The sequence below is a fragment of the Lontra canadensis genome, unplaced genomic scaffold (assembly GCF_010015895.1).
Source record: "Lontra canadensis isolate GAN:19392208 unplaced genomic scaffold, GSC_riverotter_1.0 scaffold26, whole genome shotgun sequence".
Taxonomy (NCBI): domain Eukaryota; kingdom Metazoa; phylum Chordata; class Mammalia; order Carnivora; family Mustelidae; genus Lontra; species Lontra canadensis.
Window position 1 is genome coordinate 9,268,142 of NW_022631020.1, and position 17,559 is coordinate 9,285,700.

Below are 17,559 nucleotides of genomic sequence, written 5' to 3' on the forward strand. Positions count from 1 at the left end.
ATACTACTAACTATTTTTTGAAATTTTTATAAAACATATTCAATACTATGAATTTCCAGGAATTATACACAATCTCACAATAAAAATGTGGTTTCTGATTATACTGACTTTTTTTTTATGTTGATGTGATATATGTTTGTGTCTTTGTATGTATGAACCAATAGTTTCTGAATTTTTTCTTGAAGAGAATGTGAGGAGAACAATTTCATAGCAACAATATGTTCATACCCTCTAGGTTTGTAGAGGAACAGAATTTAGAAGAAAATTAAAATGTATTGTTGATGGATTCTCCAGCAGAATATTGGTATTAGCATACATTCCAGATTCTTTATCATGGCATTCTACTGTAGCTATGAAAACTGATGTTCTATCAAATCTCTTCAGAACACACTATCCCTTCTGCCTGAAGAAACATATTTGGATCTCTCTGTTTGGGCTGGTATAATGCCGAGTTTCTCAAATTTGGCATTATTGACATTTTGGGATGGATAATTCTTTGTTGTGGGGAATAGCATGTACACTGCGGAATGTTTAGTAGCATTCCTGGCCCCTACTCAGTAACACCAATAGCACCCCTCTCCCATTTGTGACAACCAGACATATCTCTAGACATTGTCAAGTGTACTCCAGGGGACAAAACTGCCCAGTTTAAAATCACTAGTGCAATGGAAAGAAGCCAGCCCTTGGTGTTAGTTAAAACTAGATTTAAATCTCTATTTTGCTGTGGATGCATCTTGAGCAAATTACTTAACTTCTCTAGGCTTCAGTTAATAACAGATAAGTCACATATTTGCTGCAAGGGTTAAACAATGTACAATATACATATATTAGCTTGTCCACTACCTGAAATATGGCAGTACTCCTTAATTATTTCAGCACTGGGACAAAGGCCACTTTTCATAAAGGATCAATTCAGAGACACATTTAGAAGCCTTATTTTACTCCAGACCTCTTAGCATATAGTATATAATGTTCTTTATAATTCACATCAACTCCTCACAGGGCTTAGTTGTTCTCTGTCTGAGCTTCCATAGCCTCTGAGTCCCAATCTATCATACCATTCCCCTCACTGACTAAATGTAAATTGCTGGGTTACGTTCCTATGTATAGGTCTACAGGATGACTTCCCAGAAGATAGAGAAGATTCTTGTTTATCTGTGTTTTTCTTTCTGCTTGTTCCTCAGAGCTTGACCAGTAATACATGAAGGTATGTATGAATAGGGCATTATCCATGTCATGTATTTCATAGAGCCTTGCTAAGTGGCCTCTTTGGAGGCTGGCATCACCAGTCCCTCAAAATGAGAGGCTCTGTTATGTTTCATATTCACAGTTTTAGAAAATAATAGGCCACAAAGAAAAAAAAAATAAGGGAAATGACAATGAATACAAGAACAATAAAACACATATTTTTGCTTTCAAGTGTTTTGAAGCTACCCTTTTTCACAATACTCCATTATTACATCTCTATGTCTTGTTTTTTCTGGACCCTTTATATCAGCCATATGATTTGCAATAATTCCTTTGCTATTACCCATTATGTTAGTTTGTTGTTTTGTTTTGATTTGATGTCACTTGTGGTTATCAAGAATGACAGAATTACTAAGTAGTGACGTAAATGTACCAGACTGTGGGGAAAAAAGACCTAAAGGGGGGAAAAAAGGACAGAAAGACACAGAAAGGATCTAGAGGGATAAATCAGAGATTAAAAAAAAGAAGAAGAAGAAATGAAAAAAAAAATAAGTATATCATCCTTCCAGTACCAGTTGTTGAAAATATATTCTTTTTGCCATTGAATTTTTTTTACCTTTGTTTCAAACCAATTTATCATACAAATGTGGATCTGTTTGAGTTCTCCATTTCATCCTTACTTACCCTTATGCAGCTACCAGATTGCTTTTACTATTACATTATTAAAGTAAATGTCAAAATCAGTTTAGTATATGTCCTCCAAATATGCACTATATTTCCAAGTCGCTTTGACTGTTCTGAGTCCTTTGCATTTTCTTTAGCATTTTAAAACTCTTGTCAATTTCTTTTTTAAAAAGTCTCCTATGCAAACTGAGGGTTGCTGGGGGGAGGGGGTTTGGGGGAAGGGGGGTGGGGTTATGGACATTGGGGAGGGTTTGTGCTATGGTGAGTGCTGTGAAGCGTGTAAACCTGGCGATTCACAGAACTGTACCCCTGGGGATAAAAATACATGTTTGTAAAAAATAAAAAATAAATAAATAAAATTTTAAAAAGTCTCCTATGATTATAATTCATATTATATTGAACTAATCAATTAATTTTGAGAAGTAATAACTGAAATGATTAAATCTTTCAATTATGAACACAGTATATCCCTTCATTTATTTAAATGTTGCTTGATTTCTCTTAGGCTTGTTTTATACTTTTCGAAGTACAAAACTTGCACTTATTAAGTTCAAATTTCCTATGACTATTTTATGGTTTTTAACACTATAGAAAATGGAATTTCAAATAGTTCCAATTAATTGTGGTTTTTTAATAGAAATACATTTTATTTTTGTTTACTGATGTTATATCCTGAGATTTTGCTAAGTTCCTCATTTTCATAGTTGTTTGGTTTTTAGGATTTTCTACTTAATTATGCCATCTTCAAATTGAGATAGTTTTAAATTCTTTATTCCTAATTATGCTTTCAATTAACCTTTATTCTTATTGCTCAGGATGATGATTAATACAACTGTTGAAGACAGACATCCTTGCCTTTCTCCCAATAATAAAGAAAATGTATTTAATATAAAGAGACAGGCTAATAAATCTGAATAAATGAATTTTGCTCAAAATGTGTAATTAAAAATGACACAGAGTACAGGAAAAGATTTACAAAATCTCTTATCCTTCAAAACTTTAATACCATCACTATATAAATAGTTGTGCCTAATAAAAGAAAAAAATGAACACTGAAATATAAAATCATATAAATATCAGAGGCAATCCTTCTTTTTATTACCTTTTTTCTTAAGAGAGGAAGAAACAGGGGAGGGGCAAAATGAGAGAGAGGGTGAAAATCTTAAGCAGGCTCCATGCCCACACAGTGCCCCATATGGGCGGGGCTCATCTCATAACCCAGAGATCATGACCTGAGCCAAAGTCAAGAGTCAGACACTTAACCAGCTGTGCCACCCAGAAGCCCCAGAGAGGTAATTCTTAAAATAATAATACAACTTGCTTTAAAATATATATAAGAGCATATAATACAAGAGAGTGAGATAAATTCTGCTATTTATATTGATAAAGAAAAAAGAACACCAATGTGTATAACTGTCTTTAGAAATACAGACTTTCATATTCAAAGTTTTGGGTATATTATCCTTTAAAACATCTCTGTAGAAGGATTTAGAAATATATAACAAAATCTATTAAAACAGTAAAGACTTTGGACCAGTAGTTAAAGTAGATCATAACGGTTTGAAATAAGATGATTTAACAAATATTTGTGAACAAGGATGTCTACTGAAAGTTATCTTTGATAGTGATATGAAAAATATAAATATCTAATCAAAAAGATTGTTAAAATGTGTAATCTGTAAGTGAAGAGGGATATTATATGGTCTTTGATGTTCAACATTGCAAGTTATTTTTATCTTTTTAACAAATATGTAGTAACTTTCTTTAAAATGAAGAAAGTCCGAGAACTTACTTAAGCCCAGGTCAGATGTTGAAAGGTTTGAAATGTGGAGACAAAGAGCTTAAATTTATTCTTCAAATTATGGATTCCACCAAACATTCTCCAATGACAGGCCTCCTCTTAGTTCACGACTCTTCTGTTCTTTTTGCTCAAGCCACAGACTGTGGACTCACCCTTAACATCTCTTTTTTTCTCATTTCTTACATTCAAATAAATCCCACTGTCTCCTTGTTGGAAACATATGAAGTTTCTTAAAATGTCTTACTGGCTGTGCTGTTATTCCCGTGGTCTAGGCTCTGTCCGTTCTTGCCTATAATAGTCTCCAATAATACTCTTTGCTTCCATCCCTGCCTTAGTCACAGATTGGTTTTTCAAAGTGAAACTACTCCTCTATCCTAATCCTTGTATCACCTCCAAATTTATTTTATAATATCTCCCTTTGTCCTCACAATGGCTGTAAAATCCTAAATGATTTTCCACTAACATTTTTGAGTCCTGTCTAGCTATTTTTCTTTTTGCTTTCTCAGGTCTTGTTATATTAATCTTCTTGAATACACAAACATACTCTTATTGTAGGATTCTGATCAAACTGTTCCAAGATACATGCTTGGCTAGATCCCTCCTTTACTTCAAGTATATGCTCAAACTGTATCTTTTCACAAAAGATTGATCATACAATTTAATAAGGCAACTCATGCCACCTACTTCCACCATAATTAAAACTCCCAATCATCTTTAGCTGGTCCACTGTTGCATTGTTTTTCTCTAAAATGAATTACTTTCTCCCATACTATATAATTGATTTATTTTCAGAGTTTAATATTTCCTATTTATCTTCTGCTTGCCATGCTCCTCATGGGCATGAATCATTATGTTTTATTTTTTCATTAATGTATCTCAGGTCCTAAATGACTATGTGGCACATGGTAAGGATGTGATAAATATTTACTGAATTAATGAATGAATGACCTCTTTATCTTTTTTTGATGACTTCATACTTAAGTATTCATAATTGATTATGTACACAGTGCATTTAGTTTTCAATTGCTGTATCTTTACTGTCTCATTTTAGCTTTTTTTACCTAGTTAACTTATTTTCCCCAAATTCACACAATTCTATTAGTGCAGACTTTAACTCTACTCATAATTATAATAAAAGTGATATACATAATCTACCAGAAGTTAATTTATACCAAAATCCCCATACTTTCTTTTGAGAGTTTTTCAGAATTCTTCTGGACCATAAGTAAGAAAGGACAGACTGAGGACACGCAGAATCCAGCTTATAAGGAAAAGAAGTTTTGTCCTTGATATCTGATTCAAATGAAAATCACACGTTTGTGTGTGTTATTGAAAGGATAACTAAATATGAATTTCAAATATGGTTATTAGTATTATATCTAAATAATTAGCCTTTGATGATAGTTTATTTGAGTGGAGCTGGAACACTGGGGAGCTATTTGTACATCAGTAATATTCTTAGAATCTGCCAATATATAGCAAATACTTGCATCCTTACAACTACCATGTAGCCTGAACTGTTTTGTGTGTACTAATTTTTTTTTCATATATGAATAGTTGCATTCATACATACTAAAATCCTTACAAGATAGGAAAAGAAGCTGGTGAGGTCTTGAAATGAGGCAAAAATACAGAATAATTCTTAGAGTGGGGAATGCATGGGCATAGAGCTCATCTTGTTGCAACTAAGGGTGGATCATTGAATACCCCAGCATTGGGCCACTGTAAACCTGGTCTAAATTAACATTACAGTTTAGATTGACTGACTAGGTCTAAGTAAGAGCAGGCATATTATATTAATTAATCATTTATGCTTTTTATTTTATTTATTTTACTTTATTTTTTAGAATTGACATCTGAGGACAGTGCAAAGGATGTGGGACAAAGGGATTAAGTAATCTCATGGGATTGGGTACATAGTTTGAAGAAACAAAAAGATATCCTCAGTTAATTCAGTACCACTGATTCCCATTTCTTTTCCAATAAAACTACTTCCAATTTTTCATCAACTTCCTAAAATGCAAATGTATTTGCCACTATTACCCAGTTGACTTTAGCATTTTATACATTTTTTTTAATTTTTAATTTTTTATTTTTTATAAACATATATTTTTATCCCCAGGGGTACAGGTCTGTGAATTGCCAGGTTTACACACTTCACAGCACTCACCATAGCACATACCCTCCCCAATGTCCATAACCACACCCCCCCTCCCAACCCCCCTCACCCCAGGAAACCTCGGTTTGTTTTGTGAGGTAAAGAGTCACTTATGGTTTGTCTCCCTCCCAATCCCATCTTGTTTCATTAAATCTTCTCCTACTCCCTTAACCACCCATATTGCATCTCCACTCCCTCATATCAATTCTCCGATTGACTTATTTCGCTAAGCATGATACCCACTAGTTCCATCCACGTCGTTGCAAATGGCAAGATTTCATTTCATTTGATGGCTGCATAGTATTCCATTGTGTATATATACCACATCTTCTTTATCCATTCATCTGTTGATGGACATCTAGGTTCTTTCCATAGTTTGGCTATTGTAGACATTGCTGCTATAAACATTCGGGTACACGTGCCCTTTGGATCGCTACGTTTGTATCTTTAGGGTAAATATCCAGTAGTGCAATTGCTGGGTCATAGGGTAGTTCTATTTTCAACATTTTGAGGAACCTCCATGCTGTTTTCCAGAGTGGTTGCACAGCTTGCAATCCCACCAACAGTGTAGGAGGGTTCCCCTTTCTCCGCATCCTCGCCAGCATCTGTCATTTCCTGACTTGTTAACTTTAGCCATTCTGAGTGGTGTGAGGTGATATCTCATTGTGGTTTTGATTTGTATTTCCCTGATGCCCAGTGATATGGAGCACTTTTTCATGTGTCTGTTGGCCATCTGAATGCCTTCTTTGCAGAAATGTCTGTTCATGTCTTCTGCCCATTTCTTGATTGGATTATATGTTCTTTGGGTGTTGAGTTTGCTAAGTTCTTTATAGATTTTGGACACGAGCCCTTTATCTGATATGTCATTGGGTAATATCTTCTCCCATTCTGTCAGTTGTCTTTTGGTTTTGTTATCTATTTCCTTTGCTGTGCAAAAACTTTTGATCTTGATGAAATCCCAATAGTTCATTTTTGCCCTTGCTTCCCTTGCCTTTGGCGATGTTCCTAGGAAGATGTTGCTGCAGCTAAGGTCGAAGAGGTTGCTGCCTGTGTTCTCCTCAAGGATTTTGATGGATTCCTTTCTCACATTGAGGTCCTTCATCCATTTTGAGTCTGTTTTCGTGTGTGGTGTAAGGAAATGATCCAATTTCATTTTTCTGCATGTGGCTGTCCAATTTTCCCAAGACCATTTATTGAAGAGGCTGTCTATTTTCCATTGGACATTCTTTCCTGCTTTGTCAAAGATTAGTTGACCATAGAGTTGAGGGTCTATTTCTGGGCTCTCTATTCTGTTCCACTGATCTATGTGTCTGTTTTTGTGCCAGTACCATGCTGTCTTGATGATGACAGCTTTGTAATAGAGCTTGAAGTCCAGAATTGTGATGCCACCAAACTTGGTTTTCTTTTTCAATATTCCTTTGGCTATTCGAGGTCTTTTCTGGTTCCATATAAATATTAGGATTATTTGTTCCATTTCTTTGAAAACAATGGATGGTATTTTGATAGGAATTGCAATAAATGTGTAGATTGTGTTAGGTTGCATAGACATTTTCACAATATTTATTCTTCCAATCCAGGAGCATGGAACATTTTTCCATTTCTTTGTGTCTTCCTCAATTTCTTTCATGAGTACTTTATAGTTTTCTGTGTATAGATTTTTAGTCTCTTCGGTTAAGTTTATTCCTACATATCTTATAGTTTTGGGTGCAATTGTAAATGGGATGGACTCCTTAATTTCTCTTTCTTCTGTCTTGTTGTTGGTGTAGAGAAATGCAACTGATTTCTGTGCATTGATTTTATATCCTGACACTTTGCTGAATTCCTGTACAAGTTCTAGCAGTTTTGGAGTGGAGTCTTTTGGGTTTTCCACATATAGTATCATATCATCTGTGAAGAGTGATAGTTTGACTTCTTCTTTGCCGATTTGGATGCCTTTAATTTCTTTTTGTTGTCTGATTGCTGAGGCTAGGACTTCTAGTACTATGTTGAATAGCAGTGGTGATAACGGACATCCCTGCCGTGTTCCTGACCTTAGCGGAAAAGCTTTCAGTTTTTCTCCATTTAGAATGATATTTGCGGTGGGTTTTTCATAGATGGCTTTGATAATATTGAGGTATGTGCCCTCTATCCCTACAATTTGAAGAGTTTTGATCAGAAAGGGATGCTGTACTTTGTCAAATGCTTTTTCAGCATCTATGGAGAGTATCATATGGTTCTTGTTCTTTCTTTTATTAATGTGTTGTATCACATTGATTGATTTGCGAATGTTGATCCAACCTTGTAGCCCTGGAATAAATCCCACTTGGTCGTGGTGAATAATCCCTTTAATGTACTGTTGAATCCTATTGGCTAGTATTTTGGTGAGAGTTTTCGCATCTGTGTTCATCAAGGATATTGGTCTGTAGTTCTCTTTTTTGATGGGATCCTTGTCTGGTTTTGGGATCAAGGTGATGCTGGCCTCATAAAATGAGTTTGGAAGTTTCCCTTCCATTTCTATGTTTTGGAACAGTTTCAGGAGAATAGGAATTAGTTCTTCTTTAAATGTTTGGTAGAATTCCCCCGGGAAGCCGTCTGGCCCGGCGCTTTTGTTTGTTTGGAGATTTTTGATGACTGTTTCAATCTCCTTACTGGTTATGGGTCTGTTCAGGCTTTCTATATCGTCCTGGTTCAGTTGTAGTAGTTTATATGTCTCTAGGAATGCGTCCATTTCTTCCAGATTGTCAAATTTGTTGGCGTAGAATTATTCATAGTATGTTCTTATAATTGTCTGTATTTCTTTGGTGTTCATTGTGATCGCTCCTCTTTCATTCGTGATTTTATTTATTTGGGTCCTTTCTCTTTTCTTTTTGATAAGTCTGGCCAGGGGTTTATCAATCTTATTCTTTCAAAGAACCAGCTCCTTGTTTTGTTGATTTGTTCTATTGATTTTTTTTTTTGGGGGGTTTCTATTTCATTGATTTCTGCTCTGATCTTTATGATTTCTCTTCTCCTGCTGGGTTTAGGGTTTCTTTCTTGTTCTTTCTCCACCTCTTTTAGGTGTAGGGTTAGGTTGTGTACCTGAGACCTTTCTTGTTTCTTGAGAAAGGCTTGTACCACTATATATTTTCCTCTCAGGACTGCCTTTGTTGTGTCCCACAGATTTTGAACCATTGTGTTTTCATTATCATTTGTTTCCATGAATTTTTTCAATTCCTCTCTAATTTCCTGGTTGACCCATTCATTCTTTAGAAGGATGCTGTTTAGTCGCCATGTATTTGGGTTCTTTCCAAATTTCCTCTTGGGATTGAGTTCTAGCTTCAGAGCATTGTGGTCTGAAAATATGCAGGGAATGATCCCAATCTTTTGATACCGGTTGAGACCTGATTTAGGACCGAAGATGTAATCTATTCTGGAGAATGTTCCATGTGCACTAGAGAAGAATGTGTATTCTATTGCTTTGGGATGAAATGTTCTGAATAGATCTGTGATCTCCATCTGGTCCAGTTTGTCATTTAAGGCCTTTATTTCCTTGTTAATCTTTTGCTTGGATGATCTGTCCATTTCAGTGAGGGGAGTGTTAAAGTCCCCTACTATTATTGTATTATTGTAGATGTGTTTCTTTGATTTTGTTATTAATTGGTTTATATAGTTGGCTGCTCCCACGTTAGGGGCAGAGATATTTAAAATTGTTAGATCTTGTTGGACATTTCCTTTGAGTATGATATAGTGTCCTTCCTCATCTCTTATTATAGTCTTTGGCTTAAAATCTAATTGATCTGATATAAGGATTGCCACTCCTGCTTTCTTCTGATTGTCAATTAGCATGGTAAATTCTTTTCCACCCCCTCACTTTAAATCTGGAGGTGTCTTCAGGTTTAAGATGAGTTTCTTGTAGGCAACATATAGATGGGTTTTGTTTTTTTATCCATTCTGATACCCTGTGTCTTTTGATTGGGGCATTTAGCCCATTAACATTCAGGGTAACTATTGAGAGAGATGAATTTAGTGCCATTTTATTGCCTGTAAGGTGACTGTTATTGTATATTGTCTCTGTTCCTTTCTGATCTACTACTTTTAGGGTCTCTCTTTGCTTAGAGGACCCCTTTCAATATTTCCTGTAGAGCTGGTTTGGTGTTTGCAAATTCTTTCAGTTTTTGTTTGTCCTGGAAGCTTTTAATCTTTCCTTCTATTTTCATTGATAGCCTAGCTGGATATAGTATTCTTGGCTTCATATTTTTCTCGTTTAGTGCTCTGAATATATCATGCCAGCTCTTTCTGGCCTGCCAGGTCTCTGTGGATAAGTCTGCTGCCAATCTAATATTTTACCATTGTATGTTACAGACTTCTTTTCCTGGGCTGCTTTCAGGATTTCCTCTTTGTCACTAAGACTTGTAAATTTTACTATTAGGTGACGGGGTCTGGACCTATTCTTATTGATTTTGAGAGGAGTTCTCTGAACCTCCTGGATTTTGATGCTTGTTCCTTTTGCCATATTGGGGAAATTCTCCCCAATAATTCTCTCCAATATACCTTCTGCTCCCCTCTCTGTTTCCTCTTCTTCTGGAATCCCAATTATTCTAATGTTGTTTCATCTAATGGTGTCACTTATCTCTCAAATTCTCCCCTCGTGGTCCAGTAGCTGTTTGTCCCTCTTTTGCTCAGCTACTTTATTCTCTGTCATTTGGTCTTCTATATCACTAATTCTCTCTTCTGCCTCATTTTTTCTAGCAGTGAGAGCCTCCATTTTTGATTGCACCTCATTAATAGTTTTTTTTTTATTTCAACTTGGTTAGATTTTAGTTCTTTTATTTCTCCAGAAAGGGCTTTTATCTCACTGGAGAGGGTTTCTCTAATATCTTCCATGCCTTTTTCAAGCCCGGCTAGAACCTTGAGAATCGTCATTCTGAACTCTAGATCTGACATATTACCAATGTCTGTATTGATTAGGTCCCTAGCCTTCAGTACTGCCTCTTCTTCTTTTTTTTGTGGTGAGTTTTTCTGCCTTGTCATTTTGTCCAGATAAGAGTATATGAAGGAGCAAGTAAAATACTAAAAGGGTGGCAACAATCCCAGGAAAATATGCTTTAACCAAATCAGAAGAGATCCCATATCATGAGGGGGTAGAAAGGGGATAAAAAGAGGTTCAGAAAGAAAAAAATAAAAAGAAACAATTTAAAAAAGAAAATGAATAAAGAAAAAATATAAAAAAGAAAAAAATATATATATATTAGATATACTAGTTAAAAAACGTTAAAAAAGAAAAACATAAAAGTTAAAAAAAATAGCAGATGAAGAGAAAAAAATATTGAAAAAGAAAAAAAAAATTAAATTAACTGCAAGGCGAAAGAATCATGGGAAGAAAGCTATGAGTTCCATGCTTTGCTTTCTCTTCCTCTCAATTCCGCTGCTCTCCTTGGTATTGAAACTGCACTCCTTGGTAGGTGAACTTGGTCCTGGCTGGGTTTCTTGTTGATCTTCTGGGGGAGGGGCCTGTTTTAGTGATTCTCAAGTGTCTTTGCCCCAGGCGGAGTCGCACCGCCCTCACCAGGGGCCGGGCTGAGTAATCCGCTCGGGTTTGCTTTCGGGAGCTTTTGTTCCCTGAGCACTTTCCGTAGAGTTCTGGAGGACGGGAATGAAGATGGCGGCTTCCCAGTCTCCGTCCCGCAGGAGCCGAGAGCCCGGGGCCCCACTCCTCAGTGCGCCCTCAGAGAACAGCACCCAGTTACTCCCGTCTGCCTGGCCTCCGGCCGCGCTCCGAGCTCACCGAGCCTGCGACCAGTTCAAGGTAACCCCAAGCTTAGAGCTCACTCCTCGGCTCTGTCCCCGTAGCCGGCTTCCCCGTTCTAATACCTGCAAGCTCTGCGACACTCAGACACCCCCGATCCTTCTGTGACCCTGCGGGACCTGAGGCCACGCTGACCCCGCATGGCCTTCACCTCGGTTTAGCCTCTGGAGCGATGTCCCTCAGCGGAACAGACTTTTAAAAGTCCTGACTTTGTGCTCCGTTGCTCTGCCGCTTGCCGGGAGCCGGCCCCTCCCCCCGCGGTCTATCTTCCCGTCGCTTTGGATTCACTTCTCCGCCAGTCCTACCTTTCAGAAAGTGGTTGATTTTCTGTTTCTAGAATTGCTGTTCTTCTTCTCTTCGATCTCCCGTTGGATTTGTAGATGTTTGCAATCTTTAGATAAGCTATCTAGCTGATCTCCCGCTACCTGAAGTAGTCTCAGCTGCTACTTCTCCGCCATCTTGACTCCTCCCCCAACATTTTATACATTTTTTATGACTGTAAGCATAGTTTAGGATTTTAGCTTTACTTAGCTCCATGAACATAACTATTCCCACTCTAGAGACAGTATAGCTTTTAAGTGGACAATTTGTCTCCTCCTCTTAACATGGCCTATGCTTCTCCAGTTTTCTCCCACTTAATCTTATTATATTTTCAGTGTAGTCTGGTTTCTGTGTTTCTTCATTCTCTATTTCACCATAGCACCTTACATGTAATAACCCAGTGTGCAATGAAAAATATTTTTCTATCTGCCACTTAGTGTGCATCCTTGAAATCATACTCTACTTTCATTTTTGTGAACAGCAGAATGTCACTCACCACAATCATCCCTGCACATACAAGCATACACACACACACAAAAAAAAAGAATACATGAATCTAAGAAGGATTTTTTTTTTTTTTTTAGTTTTTAAGGATTTCGATGTTTTTGGAAAATTCTGATTTACTGTTATCAATAACATACCCTAGTGTTTATTTTTTTAATACAAATCAAGATTATTGTGGAAGAAAAGTAATTCATCAAGCTCAAAATATATTCATACGCTACTTGTTCAAGAAAACATGCTTCATAGATCAAATACTATATTGAATTCACTTATTTAATTTTTTAATTGATGACAAATTAAAATCAATTGAGATAGCAATTCTGGTACAAAAAGAAATACTTTAAATAAAGTAGTGAAAAATTAAAATTGACTTCATCTAATTACTTCAATTATAACATAATTATAATTTAATTATGATGTAATGATAACAGAATAATGTTCTCCATTTAAAGTAAATGGAAAAAAAAGTTATTTTTTTTCATGTAAGAACAGATTGGGATTCAGTAGCGTTACAGTTATATAATAACAGATTTCTTAAGTTTTCTGTTTTGAGGCTTATTATTTGTAAGACAAAATAACAATAACAAAATAACAAAATAACAACAATACAAAAACAATAACAACACAAAACAATACAAATACAATACAAAAACAAAAACAACATAAAAACAATAACAATAACAATAACAAAAAACAAGAACATTTACATGTGCATATATATTATATATAGAAATAAAATACAAAATATATATACATAAGTATACATGAATACATATTATCTCATAAGTATAAGATCTATTCTTTTTAAATAACTTGTGATTATTATAACCTTTTTAAAATAAGAATAGTTTTATTTAGCATTTTTTTGGTTATAAAATTTTACAGACTGATTTTCAACATTTGTGCAATAATTTATTTGGGGTGCCTGGGTGACTCACTTGATTGTGTCTGACTCTTGATTTTAGCTCATGTCATGATCTCAGGTGATAAGATCAAGCCCTGTCTGGGCTCCATGCTGGGTGTGGAGCCTGCTTAATATTCTCTCTCTCCCTCTCTCTCTACTTCTTTCCCCATTACCAATGTAAATAAATAAATAGATAAATAAATCTAGTTTGTTGAAATATTTAGGAAAGGCTTTTAGAATAGTAAAAGTGACTTAATATGTAACTTAATCATGGTTAACACAATATAACAATAAAAAACACAGCTGTATTAATTTTTAGTTAGAGGACCCACTGAAAGCAAAGTGTATATTTTCTCCCTCCATCATTTAGAACCATTTAGAATACCCAAAAGGATAATCAGCCCTTTAGTTAAATTTAAAAGTTCCCCTGATGTGCACAAAGAGTGCTCTGAAGCCAAGTTTTTCATATGAAATTATCCATGTTTTATGACAATTTTCTGACATTTTCTTCCATGATTGGAATCTAAACACTGAGTTGAATAATTATTGATATGAAAAATGAGGATGGCCTTTTATAAGAAAATGTACAGATTCTTTCAGACGTCTTTAAATTGACTTAAATTACCTAGTAAATACCTTGTGGCAATTAGCAAAATTCTCAATAAAAATGGATCTTAAAGATGGAAATACTTTTTATTTTATTCAATTTTTTTATGTCTTTTTTAAAATAGTAAAGTATGCTTGTCCAGGAAACATTCAAAAAAATATTCACATGATTGTTTTGTTTCACTGAATATTAGTTTTCTCTAGTAAAGAAAGGTTTAGAAGGGATGCTCTATTATTGTCATATTGGTGCTCATGAATGCAATGAGAGAAATTAATGAAGTTTCAAGAAAAAAAAATCTGTGCTTTATGAAAGATTGTACTATCCAAGTCTATAACAAAATTGCAAATGTTTTCATATACTTTGGTTTTCCATAACTGGTGATAAATAAAAATGTTTTGATTTTGCTTTATGTTTTCCAGCTCCTAACATAAGACAAAATTATAGAAATCAAGGTTAAAAAATAAAAATCTTGTGATGCGCCTGGGGGACTCCATTGGTTATGCAGCCAACTCTTGATTTTGGCTCAGGTAATGATCTCAGTTTTGACTGAGCCCTGCTTTGGTTGTGCACTCTCTCTCTCCCTCTGTCCCTCCTCCCTCGTACTTTTTCGCTCTCTAAAATAAATAAATAATCTTTAAAAACAAAACAACAAAACAAAGACTTCATCCCTTAAACCTGATGTCAGAAGATGGAAATTTCTATGATGAAAAACAAGGTAGGAAAAAGGCTAGGAAGTGTTGAAGTGTCACTAGGATATTATTTAGAGTGCAGGAACTGATCACCACGAAGTTGACACAGCTTCCTATATGAAGAGATCGACCAGGAAGAAACTCAAGCAAGAGTATTCCACACAAAGGGAAGAAAAATACAAATGTCCTGAGTGCGGAGTTTGTTAAATATTTTTATGGGGAAATCACGAAGAACAAAGTGTGGCTGGAAAAGAATAGTAGATGGGTTCAAGTAGGGATGGGAAGTCAAAATGTGTAACGTATTATAGATCTTTCTGAGAAGAAATTAAATGGGTGATGATGGCAGGATTTGATACAAAAGTGTAACAGGATCTGTTCTTAATGTAGTGTTCTTATTATAAGAACATTCAGGATGTTGTACTGAAGAGAGACTGAATGAGACAATGGCAAAGGCTGGGAGATCAATAATAACAATATACATTTACTTGTTTTCCTTAGATTTAGATAGTATATTGGGAAGCAAGATGGCAGTTGGTATTTACTTTTTTTTTAAATATTTTATTTATTTATTTGACAGAGAGAGATCACAAGTAGACAAAGAGGCAGGCAGAGAGAAAGAGGGAAGCAGGCTCCCTGCTGAGCAGAGAGCCCAATGTGGGACTCCATCCCAGGACCCTGAGATCATGACCTGAGCCAAAGGCAGCGGCTTAACCCACTGAGCCACCCAGGCACCCTGGTATTTAATTTTTAAATTTGTTAATTTTCATTTGATTATCCGAAATGTGTTAGACTTTCATTAATAAAGGTTTTGTTTTAAAATGTTTTCTGTTTTATAGTTCTAAAATATAAATTCACACAAACTATTAGGAGGTGAAGACCCACAGAAAGGATTCAAAATTGCATGAAGCTTCAAATAACCAGAACATCAGAAAACTTGTGAAAAAGCACATCATCTATTAAATTACACTTAGTAATATCTGTGTATATGGATATACCATAAATAAATGAATAATAAGGATAAAATTTCAAATCTGTGCATCTAATTTTTTTTAATTTTTTATTTCTTTTCAGCGTAACAGTATTCATTGCTTTTGCACCACACCCAGTACTCCATGCAATCCGTGCCCTCTCTAATACCCACCACCTGGTTCCCCCAACCTCCCACCTCCCGCCCCTTCAAAACCCTCAGATTGTTTTTCAGAGTCCATAGTCTCTCATGGTTCACCTCCCCTTCCAATTTCCCTCAACTCCCTTCTCCTCTCCATCTCCCCTGGTCCTCCATGCTATTTGTGATGCTCCACAAATAAGGGAAACCATATGATAATTGACTCTCTCTGTTTGACTTATTTCACTCAGCTTAATCTCTTCCAGTCCTGTCCATGTTGCTACAAAAGTTGAGTATTCATCCTTTCTGATGGAAGCATAATACTCCATAGTGTATATGGACCACATCCTCCTTATCCATTCGTCCATTGAAGGGCATCTTGGTTCTTTCCACAGTTTGGTGACCGTGGCCATTGCTGCTATAAACACTGGGGTACAGATGACCCTTCTTTTCACTACATCTGTATCTTTGGGGTAAATACCCAGTAGTGCAATGGCAGGGTCATAGGGAAGCTCTATTTTTAATTTCTTGAGGAATTTCCACACTGTTTTCCCAAAGTGGCTGCACCTAAATTTGATTTCAGTGTATGTCAAAGGTTCAAACCTTTTTCATTTAGTAGAGTTCTACAAAATCATTGCTAAATGTTAATTTGCATTGTAATTGTAGAATTAAAAAGACTTTACTTCAAAGATAAGGGTCAAAGTATAATAATAATTTTAACTTGGAACAAGTTCAATGAATGTCAATATTTAACTAAATGGAAAGGACCAAAGGTTGGTTAATTGAATCGTTATCCGATATTAGAAGAAAACTAAACCCTACAATCAACCTGTCCTAATGAAACAACTGATAAATGGATCTTCACCATAGAAATCAAACAGTGTCATGGCATGCAAGATGCTAATTTGAGAACACAGTAAAGCCACTAAGACTTATTAAGCCCTCTGTCAATAATATCAGAGATGTCAACTCTCAATGGATTACAAAACCGTGATCTATATCTGTGGAAGGACGTGGGTGATGTGTATGAGTGATAATCAAATTTAAGGAAGAATAGGTGTTCCTAATAATTTGGTGGACTGATAAACAAACATTTTAGTCTATGCTTAAAATTTCATCCTTGACTTGTATGTGTGAAGAAGAAAGCAAGACTCAAATATGGTAAATAACTTATCAAATGATTATTAATGAATAAATTTTAGCATCTAGGTAAATATTGACTGAAATATAATTGACATTATGCAATTTCCAATTCACTAAGCTATATCTCAGATAAGAATGACTGGGATAAGTTTAATGAAATTGCTGTGTGTGATAAGTTCAATAAAAATGCATCACTTATATAACAGCTAAGAATAAATATTTTTTTTCTTCAATTATGTAAGAGCAAAGACATGACTCAAAGGTTGATATTCATTTGGAGGAAAAGAATATATCTGATTTGGATTGAGTCTGCTATTACCAAACAGGAAATTCATGTATTTAATAAGGACATTCAGCAATTACATAAACTATTTTTTGCAGATTTAGTTATTTATTTGAGAGAGAGAGAGAACTAGAGAGAGTGTGGGGGGGTTGGAGTGGGGAATGCAGAAAGAGAGGAAGAGAGAGAATCCTAAGCAGGTTCATACTCAGCACAGAGCCCAAAGCAGGATTCAGTCTCAGGACCCAGAGATCATGATCTTAGTCGAAACCAAGAGACAGATGATTAACTTAACAGAGCCACCCAGGCACCCCAACATAAACTTCTACATATGAAGTAATGTGAAAGACATTATTATATTCTTATTCAAATTTGACTTTGTTCACAACTGCATCTTATTTATCTTTTTAA

The 17,559-nt window shown here is 35.5% G+C and overlaps 1 long non-coding RNA gene across 1 annotated transcript in view; it reads left to right on the forward strand.

The window, feature by feature from the left end:
- The first annotated feature begins 407 nt into the window (after positions 1-407).
- Positions 408-17,559, forward strand: part of LOC116871537 — a 32,267-nt gene continuing 15,115 nt past the window's right edge. The window contains exons 1-2 of the long non-coding RNA XR_004383420.1: positions 408-688; positions 4,881-4,994. This is a non-coding gene — a long non-coding RNA (uncharacterized LOC116871537). The remainder of the gene's footprint in view (positions 689-4,880; positions 4,995-17,559) is intronic.